Below are 21,108 nucleotides of genomic sequence, written 5' to 3'. Positions count from 1 at the left end.
CACTTTCAAGTCCTTTGGCTGTATCTTACTCTTCAACTAAACAATTTCAGCTTAAAAGACTTTTTGCTTCAGTATTTGGGAGAAAAATTTTGCATTTGTCTTCATGGGAAAACCACTATGTTCTTTTCCTGAAGTCAGGTAATCTACTTTAAATCCTAGAAAAAGTAACACACTTTTTTGTTTGTTTGTTTTCAGTCCAAACTAGCAAGTCAGATTGAAAGCCACAGAGATCTGTCAGCCAGAGAATTAACGGTGAGCACTACATAGTTAGTGCCTTTTCCTGCTAGTATCTGACTTCCAGTTAGAAAACTGAAATTAAGAACATACCTTTTTAAGACAAAATCAGTTGTCTGAACACATGCTTGGAACCAAAGAGCATTTCTTTGACATATAATGCAATGTAGTGCAGCAATTGCTCAGCTTTCACTGAACTGGGAAGCAGAATTACATCATCGGGATGGCATTGCGCTTGGCTAATGTGGCTAGTCTGCTTCTGAAACCAAAGCTGGGATTCCTACATAACCTTGGAGTTGTTATTACACATCTATTGTCTATAATTGTACTCTTAAAAAAGGGTTCATCTGCTTACAGCTTGTCTGTGTCAAAATTCCTGAGTCTGATTTGAAGGGATACCAAGTAGGAAAATCTTAACTTTTCCAAAGCTCTGCCTGAGAGTCCAACTGGGAGTAGAGTTTAAGCACCTACAACTATAATCATATCTGATCCTAGATCAGCAAAAACTCTGAGTAAAATTGTCCCCTCTCATTGGTGATACAGATAACTTGCTTTTTTCCCTCTTTTTGTCCATGACAGTTCTGTGCTTAGAACAAATGAAATCTGTACTTTACAGGCACATCATGCAGATAATAAATCAGCAAAATGAAAGTTTTCTCTGCCTAAACAGGGCAGAAAAATGGTGATTTTATCACTGCGAATATTTTATTAGAAAAATTAATTTCCATTTTGTGAATTTTTTGCTCTGTAACTTACCATCTTCTAGTTACACCTTCTCACAATATAAACAGACGGTTTTGATTTGCTGCAGTAAGATCTTCTGTAGATGTTATAGGCATTTCTTACTGATAAAAAGTACACAGATATTTTCCTAAAAGTTTTAACATAAGCAATAGGACCAATGCAAGTATAAATCTGATTTGCAATTAGAAGACAAAAGAGTCTTAGAGTCCCTCGAGTGGTGACTCATGAGATTGCAGCAAAATATGAAACGTTGCTTGCAACTCTGAAAGGAGTACAAGCTTTTGCAAGGAACAAAATATGTTTACTGTAAGGACTGACCGGAAAACCAGATGGTTTAAAAACATCGCTGTTGGCTATGGAATGTATTTTCTATTTCTTTTAAATACTGTCCTAGTCAGACTTTTACTGTGTGAAGTTATTTGTTCCTCGTTCGGAGGCTGTATTCTGATCTCAGAAATAAGGGTCCGTTTTTATTTATTAGTGGTAGCATATTATGGTCCAAAATTTTAAATGGAAGTACCTAGGTTTATCTTTACAATTATGTTGTGTTTCAGAATAAATTGAAAAGGGGGCACATGCTCCTCTTCCTTTAGAAGTAACAACTAACTTGCGTGTATTTTCACACAAGGTTCCCACTTATGACAAATTAATTTTATAAGACTTTGTGGCATTTCTCTCAGTAAACCACCTACTAACAAAAGAATTTTTAAAAATTGAACTGTGCCCCAAAGTTTTCCTTTTGCATTTTTACTGTTGCCTGATATCTCTTAAGGATACCACGCTGTGTTATTTCCCTACATAAAAGTTAACAGGTGGGTCCTGGTGGGAAACTGGTCCAAGGGGTGGTGCCTTTTTGTTTTGCTGTGCTTTCAGTTTGTCGGTGTTGGCTTAGTACTACCATGCGCCATTACCTTCTTTATAGCTGAAAGCTGATGCCCTGCATGTGTGCTTCTGAGCAACTGCGGCTATGTGCAAGTGAACAAAAGACTGCCTGGTGATGCTGAAACCATGCCTTTCTATCACATGCCTTTCTACACCAGAGAGGGTTTCAGATGAAGTTCTGGATATTTAAGAACTTGTGCGATTACTGTCTGGTAGCTTTCTTCACCACAGCTGCTATTCATCCCCTCAAGTCTGTTTTTTCCCTCCTCCTTATTTTAGCATTAATCTCTCCTATAACCCCTAAAATAATTAGTACATAAAAATTAGACTGTGAAGAAATCCAAGTTGCTCTTCAGAGAGAGAATCATAAGCACAGATTTTTCCTGTACCCTTACAAATGCCTTTCCTTCATTTGTACATCACATGTTATGAAGCCTCCATGCATGAATTCAGTAACAGAGTACAGCTGGATCAGAACTGATACAACCATGTTGCTCATATTGCTTTCATTCACTAAAAATCTTGTTTCTGGTCCTTGGAAGAGAAACTTCCAAAAGTGACTGATATAGTTTGTCACCTGGGAATAAATCACTCGCAATGACATCTCCATGGTTCATTTTAAAATTTTAGGCATGCTAGGCACAGTGCACCTCAGTGTAGTAATCTACCTACACGAGACAGAGATCAAAAGAAAAAAATGAGCTCTTCTGGCTGAAGCTGCTCAAAATTCCCCAAGTTCTTTGTGGAGGAGGAAAATAAGCTCCCCCTCCTCTTGCTGCATGCTGCATCCCTTGCCCCTCTACTGGCTGAGGATTCGGCTTTGCCAAATTGGCACATGCCAAAGGCCACATTTCTCTCTGGGATGTGTTTCTGTGTGCTACTTGCACCAAATACAAACTGAGAACAGGACCTGGCTTTGTGATCTGGCTCATACAGCATCTATTTGCAGCCAGGCCCCTGCTGTGACCTCAGTGAGATTTAGCTGACAGCTCATGATCTACCTTAAATACATGCTTTGGAAATTATAAAAAGTAAGCCAAATGAAAACAATTAAGCCAAAACAAAACTATAACTGTGTGTGCAGAGGGAGAAATGCAAAGGGAGTTTTTCAGTTGGGCTTTATTAATCTGTGCTGTACTACAGTGCAGACTATTCTTACGGTCACTTTCATAATGGCTGCATTTACACAATGACATGAACCTTTCTGCTTTGCAACAGTTTTTAATAGGAAAGTCTGCTTTGCAGAGCTTTTGGGAGTTAATGTGCTTTTAAAACATCTTTTTTCTGCTTCCCAGGTAGTAAATCACACCAATTGCAACGTCAAAATTTGAGCTCTATAGCTATTAGCAAAACAGTATACTTTTATGTAATATTTAACAAAAATAAAGAAGATTTTAAGCAATTCTGTCCGTGTCAACAAGCTTTTATAGGAAGTTCTCTATTATCAGAAAGACAGGGGGTCTCTTAAACTTGCAAAGTTGAAAAGTCTAAAGAAAAAAATCTAATGCATGATCAGGGTATTCAATCCACATGGTTCTTCTGTACTGTCTGCTGGGAAGAAGGAAAATCATGTCCAGTCCTTCAGAGGATCAGGGTAGCTGATGTTTCTGTTGGAACAGCACTGCATCTTTTTAGTTTTGTAATCATATTTGCCAGGTGTTTATTGTGGTGGTGCTGAGGAGACAGTTCTGCCTTTTGGACCATATGTGCCTTCGAAGTGGGAAAGTGCTTGAACTGTAACGACAGCCCATGTTATAGTTTTACTGAGCCAAGAGTAGGAGTGCCTTTATGCATTAGATAGAATTTACTTCAGAGGGACAGTCACTGTCTGCTGAAGCCCTTAGTAATACATGGCTTAGAAAGAGAATGCAACTGTATTGTCTAACTATATTTTCCTTACAACTGTAAGCAGAAGCTGTTGATAGTATTATAACAAAACTTTGTGGTTTATCTCAGCCACACGATGATATTTAAACATAACTTCTTTGAAGCTATAACCTTACATGGTCATACAGATTTAAAAACTGATGGGTTGAATTTATTGTCTTCACTATTATCTACATAAAATGACTGTCTCAGAAAATGTACTTTCAGGTTCACTTTGCATTGTTTTTGTTTTGGTTGCACTCTTTTTTTTTCCAGAAAAAAAAAAAAAGTGGAAGGGTGCCCACTATGCCCACTTCAGTTTTTCCTACTGACAGTGCAGGAGAGGACTAGAGTATTTTTCACAGCATGATGAGACTAGAGAGAGTGGAACAGCTTCAGAACAAAAGGAAGCCTCTTCTCATAACTATATTTGAGGGACAGTGTTATTTATTGCCATAAATTTTGTCATAAACACCTTCTTAAAAGAAATATTTTGTCAGAGAATAAGACTTGAAAAATTCAGGGCAAGGAAATGTTTAGAGTTCTTGATAAATGTTAGAGCACTTGACATTACTGCTGCTAACTTGAAATTTTAATCACTGGGTTAGAGTTGTTGCACTGCGTATTTTGTTTGTTTCAGTTTCAAAAGGGGATTTTACAGATGAGCACAGAGACATAACGTATGGATGGGAAGATTTAATCAGTGCACAGGGGAATGTACTGTACCACCAGATTGCAATTATTAGACCATTTCCACTTTCTTAAGAAGATCTTACTCTCAATTATTTGCTAGCAAATAAATGAGTAAACTAATAATAATGCTGGAGTCTTAGTCTTACTTCTGTAATAGATGGCTCAGAAGATATCCTTTGTAATTCAGTCTCAATACCATATGTCTCTCTTGACATTAAAGTGCTTAGTTCCAAATGAGTTGGCTTCATTCAAGCATCTTAATTCAAGAGTGGATGATTAGATCTTAAGCTAAAAACCTATTAGAATGTAAGCACGTATGTTGCTGAAAGGTATTAAAGGAAGAGCATAGTGTGGTTGCAGATAAATCTTCTATGTCTAGTACTGGTTGGTTAAACCTTGTTTGATCTTCAAACAAGATTAAAAACTAGCTGAAATGTTCAAAGTTGAATGTCGCATAAGTAAACCTTCAGGATATGTTATGTGAAAATAAATTTTGATGGCTTTTTGAGAGATGGGGAAGCTCAGATATGAGAACCTGACACTGTGAACAGAAATAACATGTTTTAAAGAGCACACAGACACTTTATCTTTTAGAATCGAAAAGTGTGTTTTTTACTTTAGTCAGTAAAGCATGGCAAGAATAATAAGCAACTCTAAATATTTATTCAGTCATTCCTTGGCATGGTAACTAACATTTTTATTAATCCTGCAAGCTGTGTGTTTTATTTTTCATCTGCAGAGCAGTGCAAATTATGTAGTGAGCAAAAAAACCCCAATCCTTGTGTTAAGTGAAGAACTATTGACTGATTCCTTACTGAATAAAACTCAAATACTGAAAATAAAATTTGCTATTTTGACAGACTGATTTATGGCACAATTTAATTCTGTATGTGACCCAGGCCACTGTAAATTTATTTTCCAAATGATGTCTTTTGCCTCCAGCCCTACAACAGAAATAGGAGGGGAAAATGAATATATGAGTAACCTCAAAATCTTACTTAAATACTATTTTATAAAATACTTAATACAAATAACAAAAATAATAACGGAATTTCAGAACCAGTCCTGTAACTTGTGGGATATAATCTGGTGACTTTTTTGAATGCCTGGTTTTGGACATGTTTCCAGAAAGGGTTGCAGGATAAGATTTTCAAGAAGTAACTGCTTCCTAATGGTCTGAATAACTATGTGAGTGCTCACATTTTGCTAGTGGTCACATTCCCTGCAGTAATGCAGTATACGTTTAAAAAACTGATGAGTGTGTGTTATAGCCATCTAAAATGAAATTAAACTTCTTCATGATGGATTACCTTTGCATACATATAGGAATCTTTTAGGGAGTATAATTTAGGGTGAAATAGGAAAGGTATGAAGAATCTGATTAAAAGTGCAATGATTTTCTTTGGGTTTGTCTTGATGGTGCTCACTTACTGATGTTTCTTTGGCAGTTTTCATGATACTGACTTGTCCTCATTCCTTACTACAAAAATAGCATCCAGAACCCCAGAGAAGATGGTAAACTCACAGCTATTATACACACTGCTGTCATGGAGAAGGGGAAATAGGAAGTATATTTGCAGGCTATAGTAAAAAAAAAAGGAATTTAGGACATGTGTACATGTGAAAAAATCATCAACCTAAAAAACACTTTTAGAAATCAACTCTGTTGGTGAGGCACACCCTTCCCAGTGAATGAACAGTATGCTTTCCTCTCCCTTTCTCTGAAGTTCTCATTTATTAAGCAAAAGTCAGTAAGGGACCACTGCTATAGTTGACAAAGAACACAACTTTCATATTTAAGTAAGACAAAAAGTCAAAGAGGTCTGTGCTGCTACAGGGCTTAAGAACCTGTTCTCTAGGCTTTTAATGCCATTTCTGTTAGGATGCTAAACTGCTGCAGGTGAGGGTAACCAGAAACAGCTGTCTCTGTTCCTGTGCTTGGCAATGCCCCCATTGTTGACTTATGGTTCTGGAGATACTGTCTTGGGCCTGTGTGCCGCTGGATCACTCAGCAGTGAAATCCTGGTTAGGATCCAGCCTGGAAGCCAAACACAGTTTTCTCAAGTCAGCCACACCGTGCAATGCGGAGTTGAGGCCTCAGCTTGTTTGTACTGGCTGTAGGAGGTGACAAATACTGATCCACGATACCAAAGTCAAGCATCTATGTTTTGGGGCTAATTTGAACAGTCTGAATGCATTCACAGCACACAGATGCGTTGCAACCTATGGCCATGGTATTCATCCAGTTGTAAGGATTACACAGCTGCATATCATGGACACGTGACCTCAGATTCAGGTAAGTTGATCATAGTCAGATCAAGACACGTTTCACCCATCTACACTGGCAGTTCTCATCATTATTGATCAGTGTTTCAGCAAAAAAAAAAAGAATCTCTTTTTACCCTATTTTCAACACCCTTTTGTTCATGTATTTGCTAGGGCCTGGTACAGGACCTAGGCTAACATTGTGCTCCTCAGCTGTGTCACAACAAACCCCTGTGTAAATCCAACATCCATCTGTCTCATCTGGATACATATGCATGAGAAACTGAACTCTATCAAAATCTGCTGCAATGATGAAGTGAGGTAAATTGATACGATAATGTGAACGTGCTTCCTTACAGACCATCTTGTTGTGAGTAATCCTCTGAATATGTACTGGTTTACAGGATGAAATAAATTAATGAAATAATTAGGCTAATAGGGAAAGAGACAGTAATGGGGAAGACAGGAGAGTGAGTAGTAACACGTGAATTCACATTCCTTGAGACTTGGAAGAGGCAGAGAAATCAGGGCAACTATTCCATACTCCTAGACGGGAGCTGATTTTCATCAACATAATTGAATCTTAGGAATTAGTTTGTTTCATAACTTCCGAAAATGCATATTTTCTGTAGGTTTAAGTGAATGCCCCTATGTCAATGTGCAGAAATGATAAAGAATTTGCACTCTAAAGGGTAGATATTATCTAACCAAAGGGGAGGATCTGAAAAGGGGGACATCGTCTCCCTGTTCTCACTGAAAAAAGCACCCCACTACATTACAGTTTCTTGAGTGGGAATTCTGCATTATTTTGGCCTTAATTTCTAACAACTTATTTATTTATCTGAATTTACCCGTGATGACTCTGGTCTTCTCTCCTCAGCCAGCCTTCAGTTTTGGTTCTTCCTCTTTTGCTATCACTTTCACAGTGGCTCATAGCAGAACCAGCAGCTACTATTTCCCAATGATGTGACTAGAGCTGCAGGCTGCCTTGGTGCTGCTCCCAGCTCTGCCTCACCTTATAGGCAGCACCCACTCACACACAATCAGTGCTACTTTCAGTCCAGGGTAGCTGGATTGTGTGGCACTAGAAAGTCAAATCCATCTGAGCCTGTAAATTTAGTCTGGAAATACCCCATACAGATTGCAGGATAATTTTCTTCAGTGCTGTCCTGTGGCCCTCTGTATCCTAACCCCCTCACAAAAGGCACAAACGGATTTGCTCATGGTGAAAGAAATATGAAGCAGTTCTGCTTATAATAACAAAAATATTTATGAGATGGATATGTGCTCAAAGTCTTGGGACTGCCATGTGCTGACCCTCAGCACTGATGATGCCCTCGAAGTCTGGCATGCTAAAATTTAAAACTACTTACAGCTGAAGCTGCATAACCCTGTGGCTCCATCCCTTCCACTTGTGGAAACATGGGGCAAATTGCTCCACCAGAAAGGTGTATGGAGGATAATGCTCACCCTCCTTTGATGGGGAGAGGGGAGATAAGAGCTGTAATGATCAGCACATCTCAAAGCCTGAGAAGCTTGTCCCTGGAATAGCTTCTGGGATTTAAAAGCATGACCTCTCAGACTGATAGGAGGGTTATGAACTGTGTCAGTTCTGCTTTCATAGGAGTACATCAAGGCTACCGTTTTCCCTCCTTAATGCTTTTTTTTGGTGCTTCTAGAAGGCACTCACAATAAACACAGACTGATCAAATACCTGCTTTGTTAAAGAATGTGTAGCTGAAAACTGCTATCAAGACATGTTTGGTTTAACAATAAATGTTAAAAAGTTATCAGACGCAAGCTCAGTTTTGTTAGTTTGACTGCCTTGCTCATTATTATCTTCTTGTAAGGAGTTTCAGTTATCCTTCAATGTTTACAAGTCACTGAGCTGAATGTGAGATGTGGTATCTTTTTGCAAAAGGGTGTTTTCGGCAGACTTGCCTACCATGCAACAGTAAGTGCACAGAAAATGCTGCCATATTGAAAGCTGAAACAAGCACCAAGAACAAGTTAAAATGCAGCATAGTGACAAGAACTAGCAAACCCTGGCTTTTTAAAAGGCATTTTCTCTTTTTCTTCATCAGAAGAGAGAGCATGGTGCTGAACAAACTACAAAACTGCCTAACAGCCATCCTCCAAGTCATGTGGTTTGCAACAGTTTGGATGCACACATGATCGTCTCCTGACTTAAGGTGAAAGTGTATTGTTGTGTTACAGTAAAAAAAAAAAAAAAAAAAGAGGAACATTATGTATACAAAATCCTTCCCTTGGATACACCTCAACTAATTCACTCACAGTAGAATGTTAAATGGGAAGTTTTAGTTGTGTGCGGTTCATAGTTAAGAGGAACATGTGTTTGACAGTAACAGAACGTCCTGAGACCTTTCTGATTCTTAGTCTATTTTTGGAGTCACAAGGAAATTTTTCTCTCCTCCCAGGACATTAGTTCTGCACCCTTGACGAGCACTTACAGATTCAGGAACTAAATTAGGGAGAGATTGGTACTAGTTCATGCTCCACTTCAGGTAAGCCACAATGCTCATTTTGATTATCCAGTTTGATTTCCATGTTTTACTTTAATATTAAGCAAAAATTTAAAGAGCAAGAATAATTTCAGAAAAAAATCACACCCATAAGCATCTTCAGCTGTAGGAATACAATCTGCATGATTATTCAGTGTGATGGAGAATTTTGCAAGAGGATAAAAGTTACAAAATAAAGAAACAACAGATGACGCATTCACTTGTACCACAGACTGGCAGAATGAAATGCCAGTGTAGGTTTTGGCTGCATACCAGAAGCATTGGATAACAGGGTAGGAAATTACATCTACTATGAGGACTTTGAAATTTTGCTGTTTGGAAGTAGTGATGCATCTACTTTCTTTGAATGCTGACCTGAGTGCTCCACTGGCTGAAGCTTGTGCAAAGTGGGGTGAATGCCACATGACTACAATTTTCTTTTCATTATCATCTTATGTTGTAAGACCTATTGCACAACTGTGATTGGATATAAGTAATGCTGATGGTATGGAATTTTGTTACTTTGAAGGTTTTAGCTGTGCCACTTGCTCACTTTGGGCTATAAATATCAATATTGAAATATACATGGTTGCAGATGTGGCCATGGTTGCAGACGTAGCTTTGAGATTTTGCTGTTCCTGTAAGCAGGTAGAGAGTTCTGGCAGAAGAATGTGTGAAGCATTTCATTCAGTCTAGGCCTCTGGCTACAAGAAAGAAACCTGAAAGCTGCAGTAAGGGTAAAGTACAACAGAAGAGAAGAAAAAAATCCTTAGGACAGGCAACAATTTGCTCATGAAGAAAAGTTATGTGATGTTGGCTAAGGAAAAATACTAGACATTTGCATAGTCATTCACAACGGATTATGGGGGTGCACAGAGCAAAACAAAAGCATTGTGGCATGGATGCATTTGAATTCAAAGTGAAATAGGAATCCCAAGGTGACTTTTCTGGACTAGGAATCTTTGTGTAAGAGATCACACAGATAATAAGTCTGATTGCAATATTAATAGAAGTAATATTAACATAAGAAGAGAAAAAAATACTTGTTGGCAGAGCTGTCTAATGAATTGCTAAAGACCCCTTCCAGCCCAGGCTTTACTTCTAATGGGCATTAATTGTATTTTCCATCTATACGTATATTAAAGTGAAGTTCAGTGCAGAATCTTCCTGAGAAAGGTACCATAACCAAATGGCAAACACACCCAACAGAGGAAACCCTGATTTCTCTATAGTCTTGTTACAGTAAAAGTCTAAGCTGCCTCAGTGTACCTCTGTCTCTGTGCCAAAGGCTCAGTAAAATGACAGCCCTTTAAGCAGAAAGAGGAGTAGGTTCACGCTTTCCTGGAGCTATGCATGACATTTGCTCACCGTCCCTGTACACCCTTTGATGACTTCAATGTTCACTCTTTACTAGGAGGTGAAAGTTGTCCCTGCAAGGCAGGAGGTGAGAGATTTGCTGAGTGATTCACTCATGCAATACAAATGGCTCTGCAAGGCTCATGCAGAGGAGCAGGAGGGGAGTGTTCCTTGCAGGTCAGAGGAGGGGAGCAGACCTTGCCTTTGGGAAGTCAGGGGCTCTCAGCCACAGAATCACAGAATCACAGAATCATATAGGTTGGAAAGGACCTTGAAGATTATCTAGTCCAACCATTAACCTAGAATTGGCAGTTTCCAACTACACCATATCCCCAAGCACCATGTTGACCCGACTCAAACACCTCCAGGGATGGGGACTCCACCACTGCCCTGGGCAGCCCATTCCAACGCCTAACAACCACTTCTGTAAAGAAATACTTCCTAATATCCAGTCTAAACCTTCCCTGGTGCAATTTGAGGCCATTCCCTCTTGTCTTATCACTCATTACTTGGTTAAAGAGACTCATCCCCAGCTCTCTGCAACCTCCTTTCAGGTAGCTGTAGAGGGCAATGAGGTCTCCCCTCAGCCTCCTCTTCTCCAGACTAAACAACCCCAGTTCCCTCAGCCGCTTCTCGTACAACATGTGCTCCAGACCCTTCACCAGCTTCGTTGCCCTTCTCTGGACACACTCGAGTAATTCAATGTCCTTTTTGTAGTGAGGGGCCCAAAACTGAACACAGTAATCGAGGTGCGGCCTCACGTACAGGGGCAAGATCACTTCCCTGTCCCTGCTGGCCACGCTATTGCTGATACAGGCCAGGATGCCATTGGCCTTCTTGGCCACCTGGGCACACTGCTGGCTCATGTTCAGCCAGCTGTCAATCAACACCCCCAGGTCCCTCTCTGACTGGCAGCTCTCCAGCCACTCCTCCCCAAGCCTGTAACGCTGCTGGGGGTTGTTGTGGCCCAAGTGCAGCACCCAGCATTTGGCCTTATTGAAACTCCTCCAGTTGGCCTTGGCCCATCTCTCCAGCCTGTCCAGGTCTCTCTGCAGAGCCTCCCTACCCTCGAGCAGATCAACACTCCCACCCAACTTGGTGTCATCTGCAAACTTACTGAGGGTGCACTCGATCCCCTCGTCTAGATCATCAATAAAGATGTTAAACAGGAGTGGCCCCAAAACCGAGCCCTGGGGGACACCACTCGTGACCGGCCGTCAACTGGATTTAACTCCATTCACCACAACTCTTTGGGCCCAGCCATCCAGCCAGTTTTTTACCCAGCAAAGCGTGTGCCCATCCAAGCCTCGAGCAGCCAGTTTCACCAGGAGAATGCTGTGGGAAACGATGTCAAAGGCCTTACTGAAGTCAAGGTAAACTACATCCACAGCCTTTCCCTCATCCAATAAGCAGGTCACCCTGTCGTAGAAGGAGATCAGGTTTGTCAAGCAGGACCTGCCTTTCATAAACCCATGCTGACTGGGCCTGATCATCTGGTTGTCCCGCATGTGTTGTGTGATGGTACTCAGGATGAGCTGCTCCATCAGCTTCCCGGGCACCGACGTCAAGCTGACAGGCCTGTAATTTCCTGGATCATCCTTCCGACCCTTCTTATAGATGGGCATCACATTGGCCAATTTCCAATCTGTCGGGACCTCCCCAGTCAGCCAGGACTGCTGGTAAATGATGGAAAGTGGCCTGTCGAGCACCCCAGCCACCTCCTTCAGCACCCTCAGGTGTATCCCATCTGGTCCCATAGACTTGTGTGTGTCTATGTGATGCAGTAGGTCACTGACTGTCTCCTCCTGGATTGTGGGGGGGTCGTTCTCCCAGTCTCTGTCCTCTGGCTGAGCAGGCTGGATTCCCTCAATAAACTAGTCTTGTTATTAAAGACTGAGGCAAAGAAGGCATTAAGGACCTCAGCCTTCTCCTCATCACTTGTTACCAAGTCCACGTAGTTGGTGTATGTCCACATGGTGTGGTGACGATGCTAAACCAAAGGCAGTCAGCAATCATTTCAGCAGACTGTTTGAATGTCCAGAATGTATGTATCAATAAAAAAACTATGCCTTGTAATTGTAAAATACTGACTAATCAGAATTGTCTATATACATCACACCTGAACTGTGCAAACGATGGCACCAGTCCAAAGGAGCAGAGAAGGACTCCAGATGCTGGCCTGAACAGTTTGCAGTACTTAAACATAACTTCATCTCTCCCCTTCTTTCCTGTTCATTAAAAATACAGTCAGAGAGGATGGGAACTGTAAATTTTGGGTAAGTTAACTCTGCAATGAAAACTAACAAGAGGATATATATACCATGGCATTCACCTTCCCCTACAAGGGTGTTGTGTGTTGTTGTCTAGACAACATCAGAACTCCAGTTGTGCACTATTTCTTCAAAGCAGCTTCCCTGATCTGGGTGATGACTGTGCGTCCTGTGAATGCTAACCTTCAGTGAATGTCCTTATTATTGATACATCAAAAACTCTTTAATGTTTTATATTTTTAAAAGCAAAGGGTCTGAAGCCAAATTTTGTCACCCTGTAATAAATTCTGTTTTATTTTTACTGACACAAATCATTCATGTGCATGTGTGTGGGGGGATGGGCTTTCCTGCCTGAAGGCATCCATGAGCCAAGCACCCAGCACAGAAAATGCCAGTAGAATTCTGTTTCTAATAGTAAAAACCAGTACTAAAAGAGACTTTTCCACTTGTACATCCCAAAATGTTTTGCTGTGACAAGTGTCTGCTGTACAGATGGCAATAACCATTTAAAAATGCTTATTCAAGATCGTGCTGCAAACTGCTGACAATTTAAGTAGTTTAAAAAGAGTACTAAGTCAATTTTGGGCTTTGACCTAGCAACCAAGCCTTCTTGATCATGTGGTCAGAATAGACTTTTGAACTGCCTGAAGTTACTCTAAGAGTCATGGAGATTAAGTTTGTCACTGAAAATTAATTAGAGATATTGTGTCTCTAGAAGAAACACATCGTTTCTGGTAGAGGCAGGCGTGAAACAGACTGAGAAACCCAGATATGTAGTAGAAGCAGACAGAGGAGAGACCTGATCAGGGTCTTCTGTTTTCTGTGTGGATGTCTTGGGCTACTTGACTATGGGCGGAGAAGTTATGACTGTGTCAGGTTTTTCTATCAAGTGTTACCCTTGCACTACAGAGTCTACAGAAGCAAAAAGCATAAACTACATGGGGCACTCGGCTAAAACACAGGTGAGTAGCCTGGAGACTAGTCCCACTAAATCCCTGCTTATGCTAGCAGTAAATGCAAGAGTTTGGACTAGAGACGCTAGGAGAAATTCATCTTACATGAATTAATAATCTGATAATTAAAGAATCCCCTTGAGAAATATGAGGTATATAGAGAGAGATATATATAGAGAGAAATTGTTTGTATATGCTTCAAGTTCTCCTTCTTCCAGACCTGCCCATGACCTTGTTGGGTATTAGGGTGGCAGGGGAGTCTCTTCTGATTGTTCTTTATTTCTTTTGACCAGAGATTCGGTCCTGAATAAGAGAAATGTTCTGTCCAAAACAACCATTTTAACAGAAAAAGTCATTGTTTTAAAAGATTATTATTTTTAGACAAAAAAGACAAACAACAAGCAATTTAATATAAAAAAAAGGAAGCTGCAAGTATTTAGAATATCTTCTCAGTTATGTGGGTGAAAGGTTCGTAGCTGTTTTCTGAACCCAAGTAAAGGTAGCAAGGCTGGATTTAGGAGCAAAGAATCACACAACTACAAATACTGCACAAGGCATGCTCATGTGCACTAACCTTCTGGGGAAAAATAAGAAATGGTAATAACATTTTACTAATAGAAATGATAAAAAAAGTAAATAAATGCAAACAATGGCAAGATGCTTAGAGACTGGGAGGAAAGTAGTGCCAGTGTAGTACAATTAATGAAATGATCATTTGTTACTCAGTTGTTACTGCTTGTTATATCATCTCAAAGATTTGTGTACTGATCTTGAGCTCCAGAGCTTTATGGATGAGATTGATGATATTTATTTATTATAACCTGTATTTTATTCTCATGTGTATATAGGTCTGAAATAAAAACAGTTTATCGAGTGACTCCAACTTACCAAAAAATGCATTAGATGACTTTCTAAGCTCTGTAAAACAAGATGGAACTAGAAGTGCTTTTTGTTTCTCTGAGACCCAGATTTTAATCAATGAGATGCAAATTTTTGATGGGAATCTAGCAAACCTGTTTCACTGCTGCAAAAAATAAGGCACTCCTATGACTGCTATGGAAGGTGTCACTGTATAGTAGAATAGTACAGGTTCCAGAGCTTGCAAGAAGCCTGTCTCATCACAGCTGCAAATATTTTATTGTAAGACAAACGACATTTAAAATCTCCTTCATCTCCTGGTTGTCATGCTATAAAGCACCTCAAGGAGTCCTGCAGTAATTCTAACTTAATACCCTTACTTTAAAGGGAGATGCCATGGACAGAAACCTATATCCATAATATTTACTAGACTTCTGTCTTTAGGGGAAATCTGGATGTTCTGAGGAACTCAAACAAAACTGGAGATGCTGTTGTTACTTCAGGACAGGTAACCAGTAATAACAAGATTTGAAGTAAAAAAACCCTAAGGTTATTTAAGGTCCTAAGTATGGAAATGAAGTAAATATTCCAGGAAATGAAGTAAATATTCCAAGAGCTCTACTTTCACAGGTCTACAATAATAAGACACTTCAGAGAAGTTGCTATGGAATAATTTTTTTTCCAGGTATGTTCCACCTGCCCACCATGTGCATGATGCTGAGTGATGCCATCTTCCAAATGCACTCATGCTCACATGTAGGTGACTAGGTGATGGTACTGTCCTGTTTACTGTTAAGACCTCTGGGGCTGATTTCAGCCCTTATCTACCACCCTTCTTTCTGAGCCACAGTTTTCCATGTTTTTCAATTAATAAATTTTAAAAAGAAAAAAAAAAAGGAAATTTGCAGTCATGAAGAACTCTTGATACACTGTCCTGATGTGGCTGTTAAATATTGGTGACCAGTTTCTTTGCCCTGTTTAATCAAGGGCTTTGGAGTACTGGGGACTATCACAGGACTTACCACATCAAAGCTTTTACCCAGAAGTGGTAATCACTGTCCAACTCCAACAAAGAGGTTTCTTTAGAGTTCAGAGGGCTTGAAGGCTGATGAGGGAAAGGGAAAAAGGCCTTCCCATACTGTAACTTCTTACAGCTGACAACGTATATGTGATGGCTTTACAGGCAACGTTCACACTGTAATGCACAAGCTCTGCTAGAGGGGATTGCTTTTTCGAGTTCTTTTTCCTTGCCAGAAGATTCAGCAGCGTATTCTGCTGACATCTTTCCAGACTGTGGCGTGAGAACTGAAAGACAGGGATGGAGCAGGAAGATAGGGAGAGTCCTTATTTTTTTGTCATTGCTTATTTACACAGTTATGCTTAATTTCTACTAAATGTAATGGCTTTATGAGGCAACAGCAAACCTAAATTGAGGGATTACAGAATCACAGAATCATCCAGGTTGGAAAAGACCTTGAAGATCATCTAGTCCAACCATTAACCTGACACTGACAGTTCCCAACTACACCATATCCCTCAGCGCTATGTCGACCCGACTCTTAAACACCTCCAGGGATGGGGACTCCACCACTGCCCTGTGCAGTCCATTCCAATGCCTAACAACCACTTCTGTAAAGAGATACTTCTTAATATCCAGACTAACCCTTCCCTGGTGCAACTTGAGGCCATTCCCTCTTGTCCTATTGATTGTTACTTGGTTAAAGAGACTCATCCCCAGCTCTCTGCAACCTCCTTTCAGGTAGTTGTAGAGGGCAATGAGGTCTCCCCTCAGCCTCCTCTTCTCCAGACTAAACAACCCCAGTTCCTCAGCCGCTCCTCGTACGACCTGTGCTCCAGACCCTTCACCAGCTTCGTTGCCCTTCTCTGGACACACTCGAGTAATTCAATGTCCTTTTTGTAGTGAGGGGCCCAAAACTGAACACAGGAATCGAGGTGCAGCCTCACCAGTGCCGAGTACAGGGGTAAGATCACTTCCCTGTCCCTGCTGGCCACACTATTGCTGATACAGGCCAGGATGCCATTGGCCTTCTTGGCCACCTGGGCACACTGCTTAGTTTTACATCAGATGCTTACCACTCCTGGTCCTGGTTTTCTTTCTTTCAAGGTTGTGACAGCAATGCAGTCCCTTAACACATGATAGGTTGTGCCTGGCAGGATTGGAGATCAGGGAAGCAGCAGCCTTCCTGCCCTGTGGAAGGGTACACTGGCCCTTGAGCAAGATGCTACTCTCGTCACACCAAGCCATCAGGCAAAGCTGTAGGGTGAGGTACAGGAGTCTGAACCACTGTTAGAGCACCCTTTTGAACCATGTGTCCTCAGCAACCATCAGAAAGAGTGAGAGAGAGATACTTTCTCCTTCCCTCCTGCTGCTCCAGCTGCAGGGAGGACCTCTTCTTGCACTTACAGGAGATACCTGTGCTTTTCACTAAGGCACAGGCAGTGTGATTCAGCACTGACGCAGAGCAGAGTCTGTTTAGTAAGTTTGCCTTTTAAAGTCCCAGCTTATTGTTTCTTTCCCTTTATGAGGGAAAGAAAGTCTATTTATGGATTAGTCCCCGCCATGCAGACCTTCATCCAGAGTAAATCCACATCTCATGTTGAAGACATGCTGAAGACATTTTAATGATCTTGTGTATGACAGCCTAGTAAGTCTCTCTGTATATCTTCCTCCTTGTTCAGAGAGTCAGTGTGGCACCGTACCACTGCAGTGGTGGTGTCGCTGTGATCTCCAAGGCTATCAGCCAGGCAAGGTTTTTTAATTAAATAATGAATAAAACTGCAGGGCGGGTGAGCATGAGGAAAACACTGCATTTTCTGAGTAGGGCTTGAGTGCCCCTGAGCTTGCTGCATTATTCCCTTTCTCCATGATAATCTCTCTTTATGTTGCACAGCTTGACTTCTGTTGGAGCTCTTATTTGAGAGAACTAACATTTTTTTGCTGTTGTGCCTATTTGAACGTTGTTTACAGGTTTTTGGTGTCTGAACACCTGACAAAGGGCAGGTGCTTCTTAGCAGTTACTTCAGTATAACACTAATTGATGGTCTTAGTTGATAGAAGCTAAGTTCTCACGCCTCTCAGACTTCTTCTGTAGTATTTGACCATCTACTTCCACTGTCAATAATGCAAATTCTGGAAAAGGTGTTTTTTATGTTCTGTTCTTATTGAAGAGGTAAGGAAGAGTATGTCCATCAATACAGGCACTTACATTAGAATGAATCATACCTGGTTCAATCCCGAAGATACAGTTTTTGATTAAGTAGATTTTGTTAATTTGCCTAAATCTGTCTCTATACCACACTGCCAGACTGTTCTGCTGTCATGACTTTGCCTTCCCACCACTGATAAATAGCAAAAAAAAGTTCTCTCTGAAAAGATTTGGGAGACCGGAGAAGGTTTATTGTAACTCTCCTGAGCTTGTTTTTAGGCAATCTTGATAAGCATGGATTATTTAAAGAAAGGAAAAGTAAGTCTGGAAGCAATTTTGAGAAGATAGTAACGTAATTGCTTGTGAGAATGTTCAGAACCAGCTGCTGCTAAAACTCAGTGTAGACTGTAGGTGGCACCGTTTGCATAAAATTTTGGAGAGCACTGGGGAAAAAAGTCACCTGAATTTCGAGTTTTCTGACAGCTTGCCGTGATCGTATAGTGGTTAGTACTCTGCGTTGTGGCCGCAGCAACCTCGGTTCAAATCCGAGTCACGGCACAGAAAGGTGCAACTTTTTGAAGAGATGTGATTACAGATTGCATACCAAACGCAATCAATTAATGATGTCTAAGACTAAGATGAGAAAGCAGTTAGAAGCTCTGTGAGTTTTACAAAAATGTTTTTCTAAAAGAGTATGCGCCACATATTCGTTCAAGTAATCCTGTTGCCAAGTGGAATTTTTCAAAATTTAAATGTTTATGGATATTGTGATAAACACAGTGGCATAGTAAGCATGTAATTTTTTAATCATTACAGCTACTTAAGATCTGGACTGAGCCATGGAGTCTGTTTGGGTTTGATCTTTCCTAGTTTTTCATGCCATTAAAGCAATCAGCCTGAATTACTTGGAAATATGATAGTGGCAGATGTCTAAATCCTGCTTACCTAGGTGTGAACTGCTGCTAGCAGAAGGTCTTTGCTGGTGACAAGAGGAACTGTCACTTGTCAGTGATTCCCTTTGTTTTTGTGGTAGGGATGGTAACTTCACTGCCCTGCCTCACTGAGTAATACCAGCTCAGATTCTCAGAATGACGACTTCTAAAATGACCATGTGGATTTTATAAATTAGTTATGGTGACCAATGGCAGTTTGTGTTATAAATGACAAATTAACAGCAAAATTACATGGTAACAACTATTTTAATAAAAGATCATTGTTATGGAGTTTGTCAGATTATTTGGATGCTACTGAATAGAGTTTTTGGTAGTTGGTTCTTTAATTTGATAAGGAGTTAATTCAAGAACAAGTGCTGTTTTTCTCTCAGTGTGCATCTGATGGGACATCAGTCCTCTGCATAACAGATTACATCTCTACCAGGCTTAAACTGATTCACGCTTTGTGCAACAGGCTCAGCTCTTGCAGAGTGTGAATGACAGGTGCCTTTCTCTCTGCAAAGCAGCAGGAACTTTCCTTGACCTCCTACCCAGTGAGGAAGTGAAACAAAACTTTCTTCTCAATGCTGTCAGGAAGAATTGAAGCCCCATGTGCCTGCAAACCTGGGACGGCACCTCACCTCTGGAGGTGGCTTAGATGCCCCAGTTTTGGTGTAGTAGGCTAGTGACCCCTGGCATCTTCTCACCTCCCTCAGGTTCACGAGAGCTCTTTCTGTTGTGTTCTTAAAAATATCTTTGGGTATTCCTCTACTTGGCCTCAGATTTCCTCTAAATATCACTCGGCCTTTTAGGACCATATCTGAGCAATTAGGTCGTGACTTCCTGGTCTAATTGATGAGGCAGATGTGACTGATTTTCCAAAAGAAACCAATTTAGAAACTTGCACTAGCATAAAAGAGACCAGTATGATCTTTCATACTCTGTCCCTGCTTTAGTCTCTCAGAAATGTCATCTGCTGTGTTAGATTTTATAAACGCCAGAAATGCCAAATTAACTCATCACAGGTGCATATATTCCTTAAGTATCCTAGTTAATGAAGTCCTAGAAAAGAAATTTAAAAATTTCAATCCCAGAAATTCTGCTCTGCTCACGCATCATCCTGAGGCTGTCAAAATACTCATGGCTCACCCCTGCTTGACCTCAATCTCCCTGGAACTGACTTCTCTATATCCAGTGTTCATCTGTAGCTAAAGTGTAGAAACTTTGTATTACCTTATTGCTAGTTATAGTAATATTGATGATTTTGAAGAGTTTTGATAGGACTCTTAGACAAATTCAAAATCTCCTCCTTTTTTTATGTTATGATGACTTACCTGGAAACAGTGGTCATTCTGTTTGCTTTAGTTTATTTAGGATACCAATATCTGTATTGCTAGCTCAATGCTAGCACTATAAACTGAGAACAAGAATGGTGTAGGCAGATAATCAGACCTCTCTTATCAATTGCCCCTGCAGTTATTTGTTCTCCTCACAAGAGAATCAAAGCAATGCCTCCTGACAAAGAAGTCAGGTAAGAATGGCAGGAAGCCTGCATGGAAGTACAAGATGCTCCTGCACAAATTCCTGCACAAGCTCGAACACAAAAAGGAAGGTGGAAGGGGTGGAAGCAAGGACAGGTAACCTGGGAGGAATACAGAGAAACTGTCCGAGCAGCTAGGGATCAGGTTAGGAAGGAAAAAGCCCTGGTAGACTTAAATTTGTCTGGGGACGTCAAGGGCAACAAGAAAAGCTTCTATAGGTATGTTTGTGATAAAAGGAAGATTAGGGAAAATGTGGGCCCTCTCCGGAAGGAAACAGGAGACCTGGTTACCAGGGATATGGAGATGGCTGAGGTACTCAATGACTTTTTTGCTTCGGTCTTCAACAGCAAGTGCTCCAGCCACACCACCCAAATTGCAGAAGGCAAAGGCAGGGACTGGGAGAATTAAGAACCTCCCACCTTAAGAGAAGAGCAGGTCTGAGGCCATGTAAGGAATCTGAAGGTGCACAAGTTCATGAGACCTGATGAGATGCATCCACATGTCCTGAGGGAATTGGCAGATGAAGTTGCTAAGCCACTGAAGTTCCCTCTGACTGGAAAAGGGGAAACATAACCTCCATTTTTAAAAAGGGAAATAAAGAGGACTCAGGGACCTACAGGCCAGTCAGTCTCACCTCTGTGCCTGGCAAGATCATGGAGCAGATCCTCCTGGAAACTGTGCTACAGCACATGGAAAATAAGGAGGTGATTGGTGACAGCCAACATGGCTGCACTAAGGGCAAATCATTCCTGACAAATTTGGTGGCCTTCTATGATGGGATTACAGCACTGGTGGATAAGGGAAGAGCAACTGACGTCATCTCTC

General features: G+C 40.9%; 1 protein-coding gene and 1 non-coding gene across 4 annotated transcripts in view; both read left to right on the top strand.

Annotated features, from left to right (window-relative positions):
- The window catches only part of NFIB (nuclear factor I B), a 279,776-nt gene that overhangs the window by 29,965 nt on the left and 228,703 nt on the right, over nt 1-21,108 (top strand). The gene's annotated exons all lie outside the window — the stretch shown is intronic.
- On the top strand, nt 18,297-18,368 carry TRNAH-GUG (transfer RNA histidin (anticodon GUG)). The gene has a single exon. It is a non-coding gene; the product is annotated as a tRNA-His (tRNA).

The sequence above is a fragment of the Strix aluco genome, chromosome Z (assembly GCF_031877795.1).
Source record: "Strix aluco isolate bStrAlu1 chromosome Z, bStrAlu1.hap1, whole genome shotgun sequence".
Classification (NCBI taxonomy): domain Eukaryota; kingdom Metazoa; phylum Chordata; class Aves; order Strigiformes; family Strigidae; genus Strix; species Strix aluco.
This window is presented reverse-complemented; position numbering and strand designations above follow the sequence as displayed.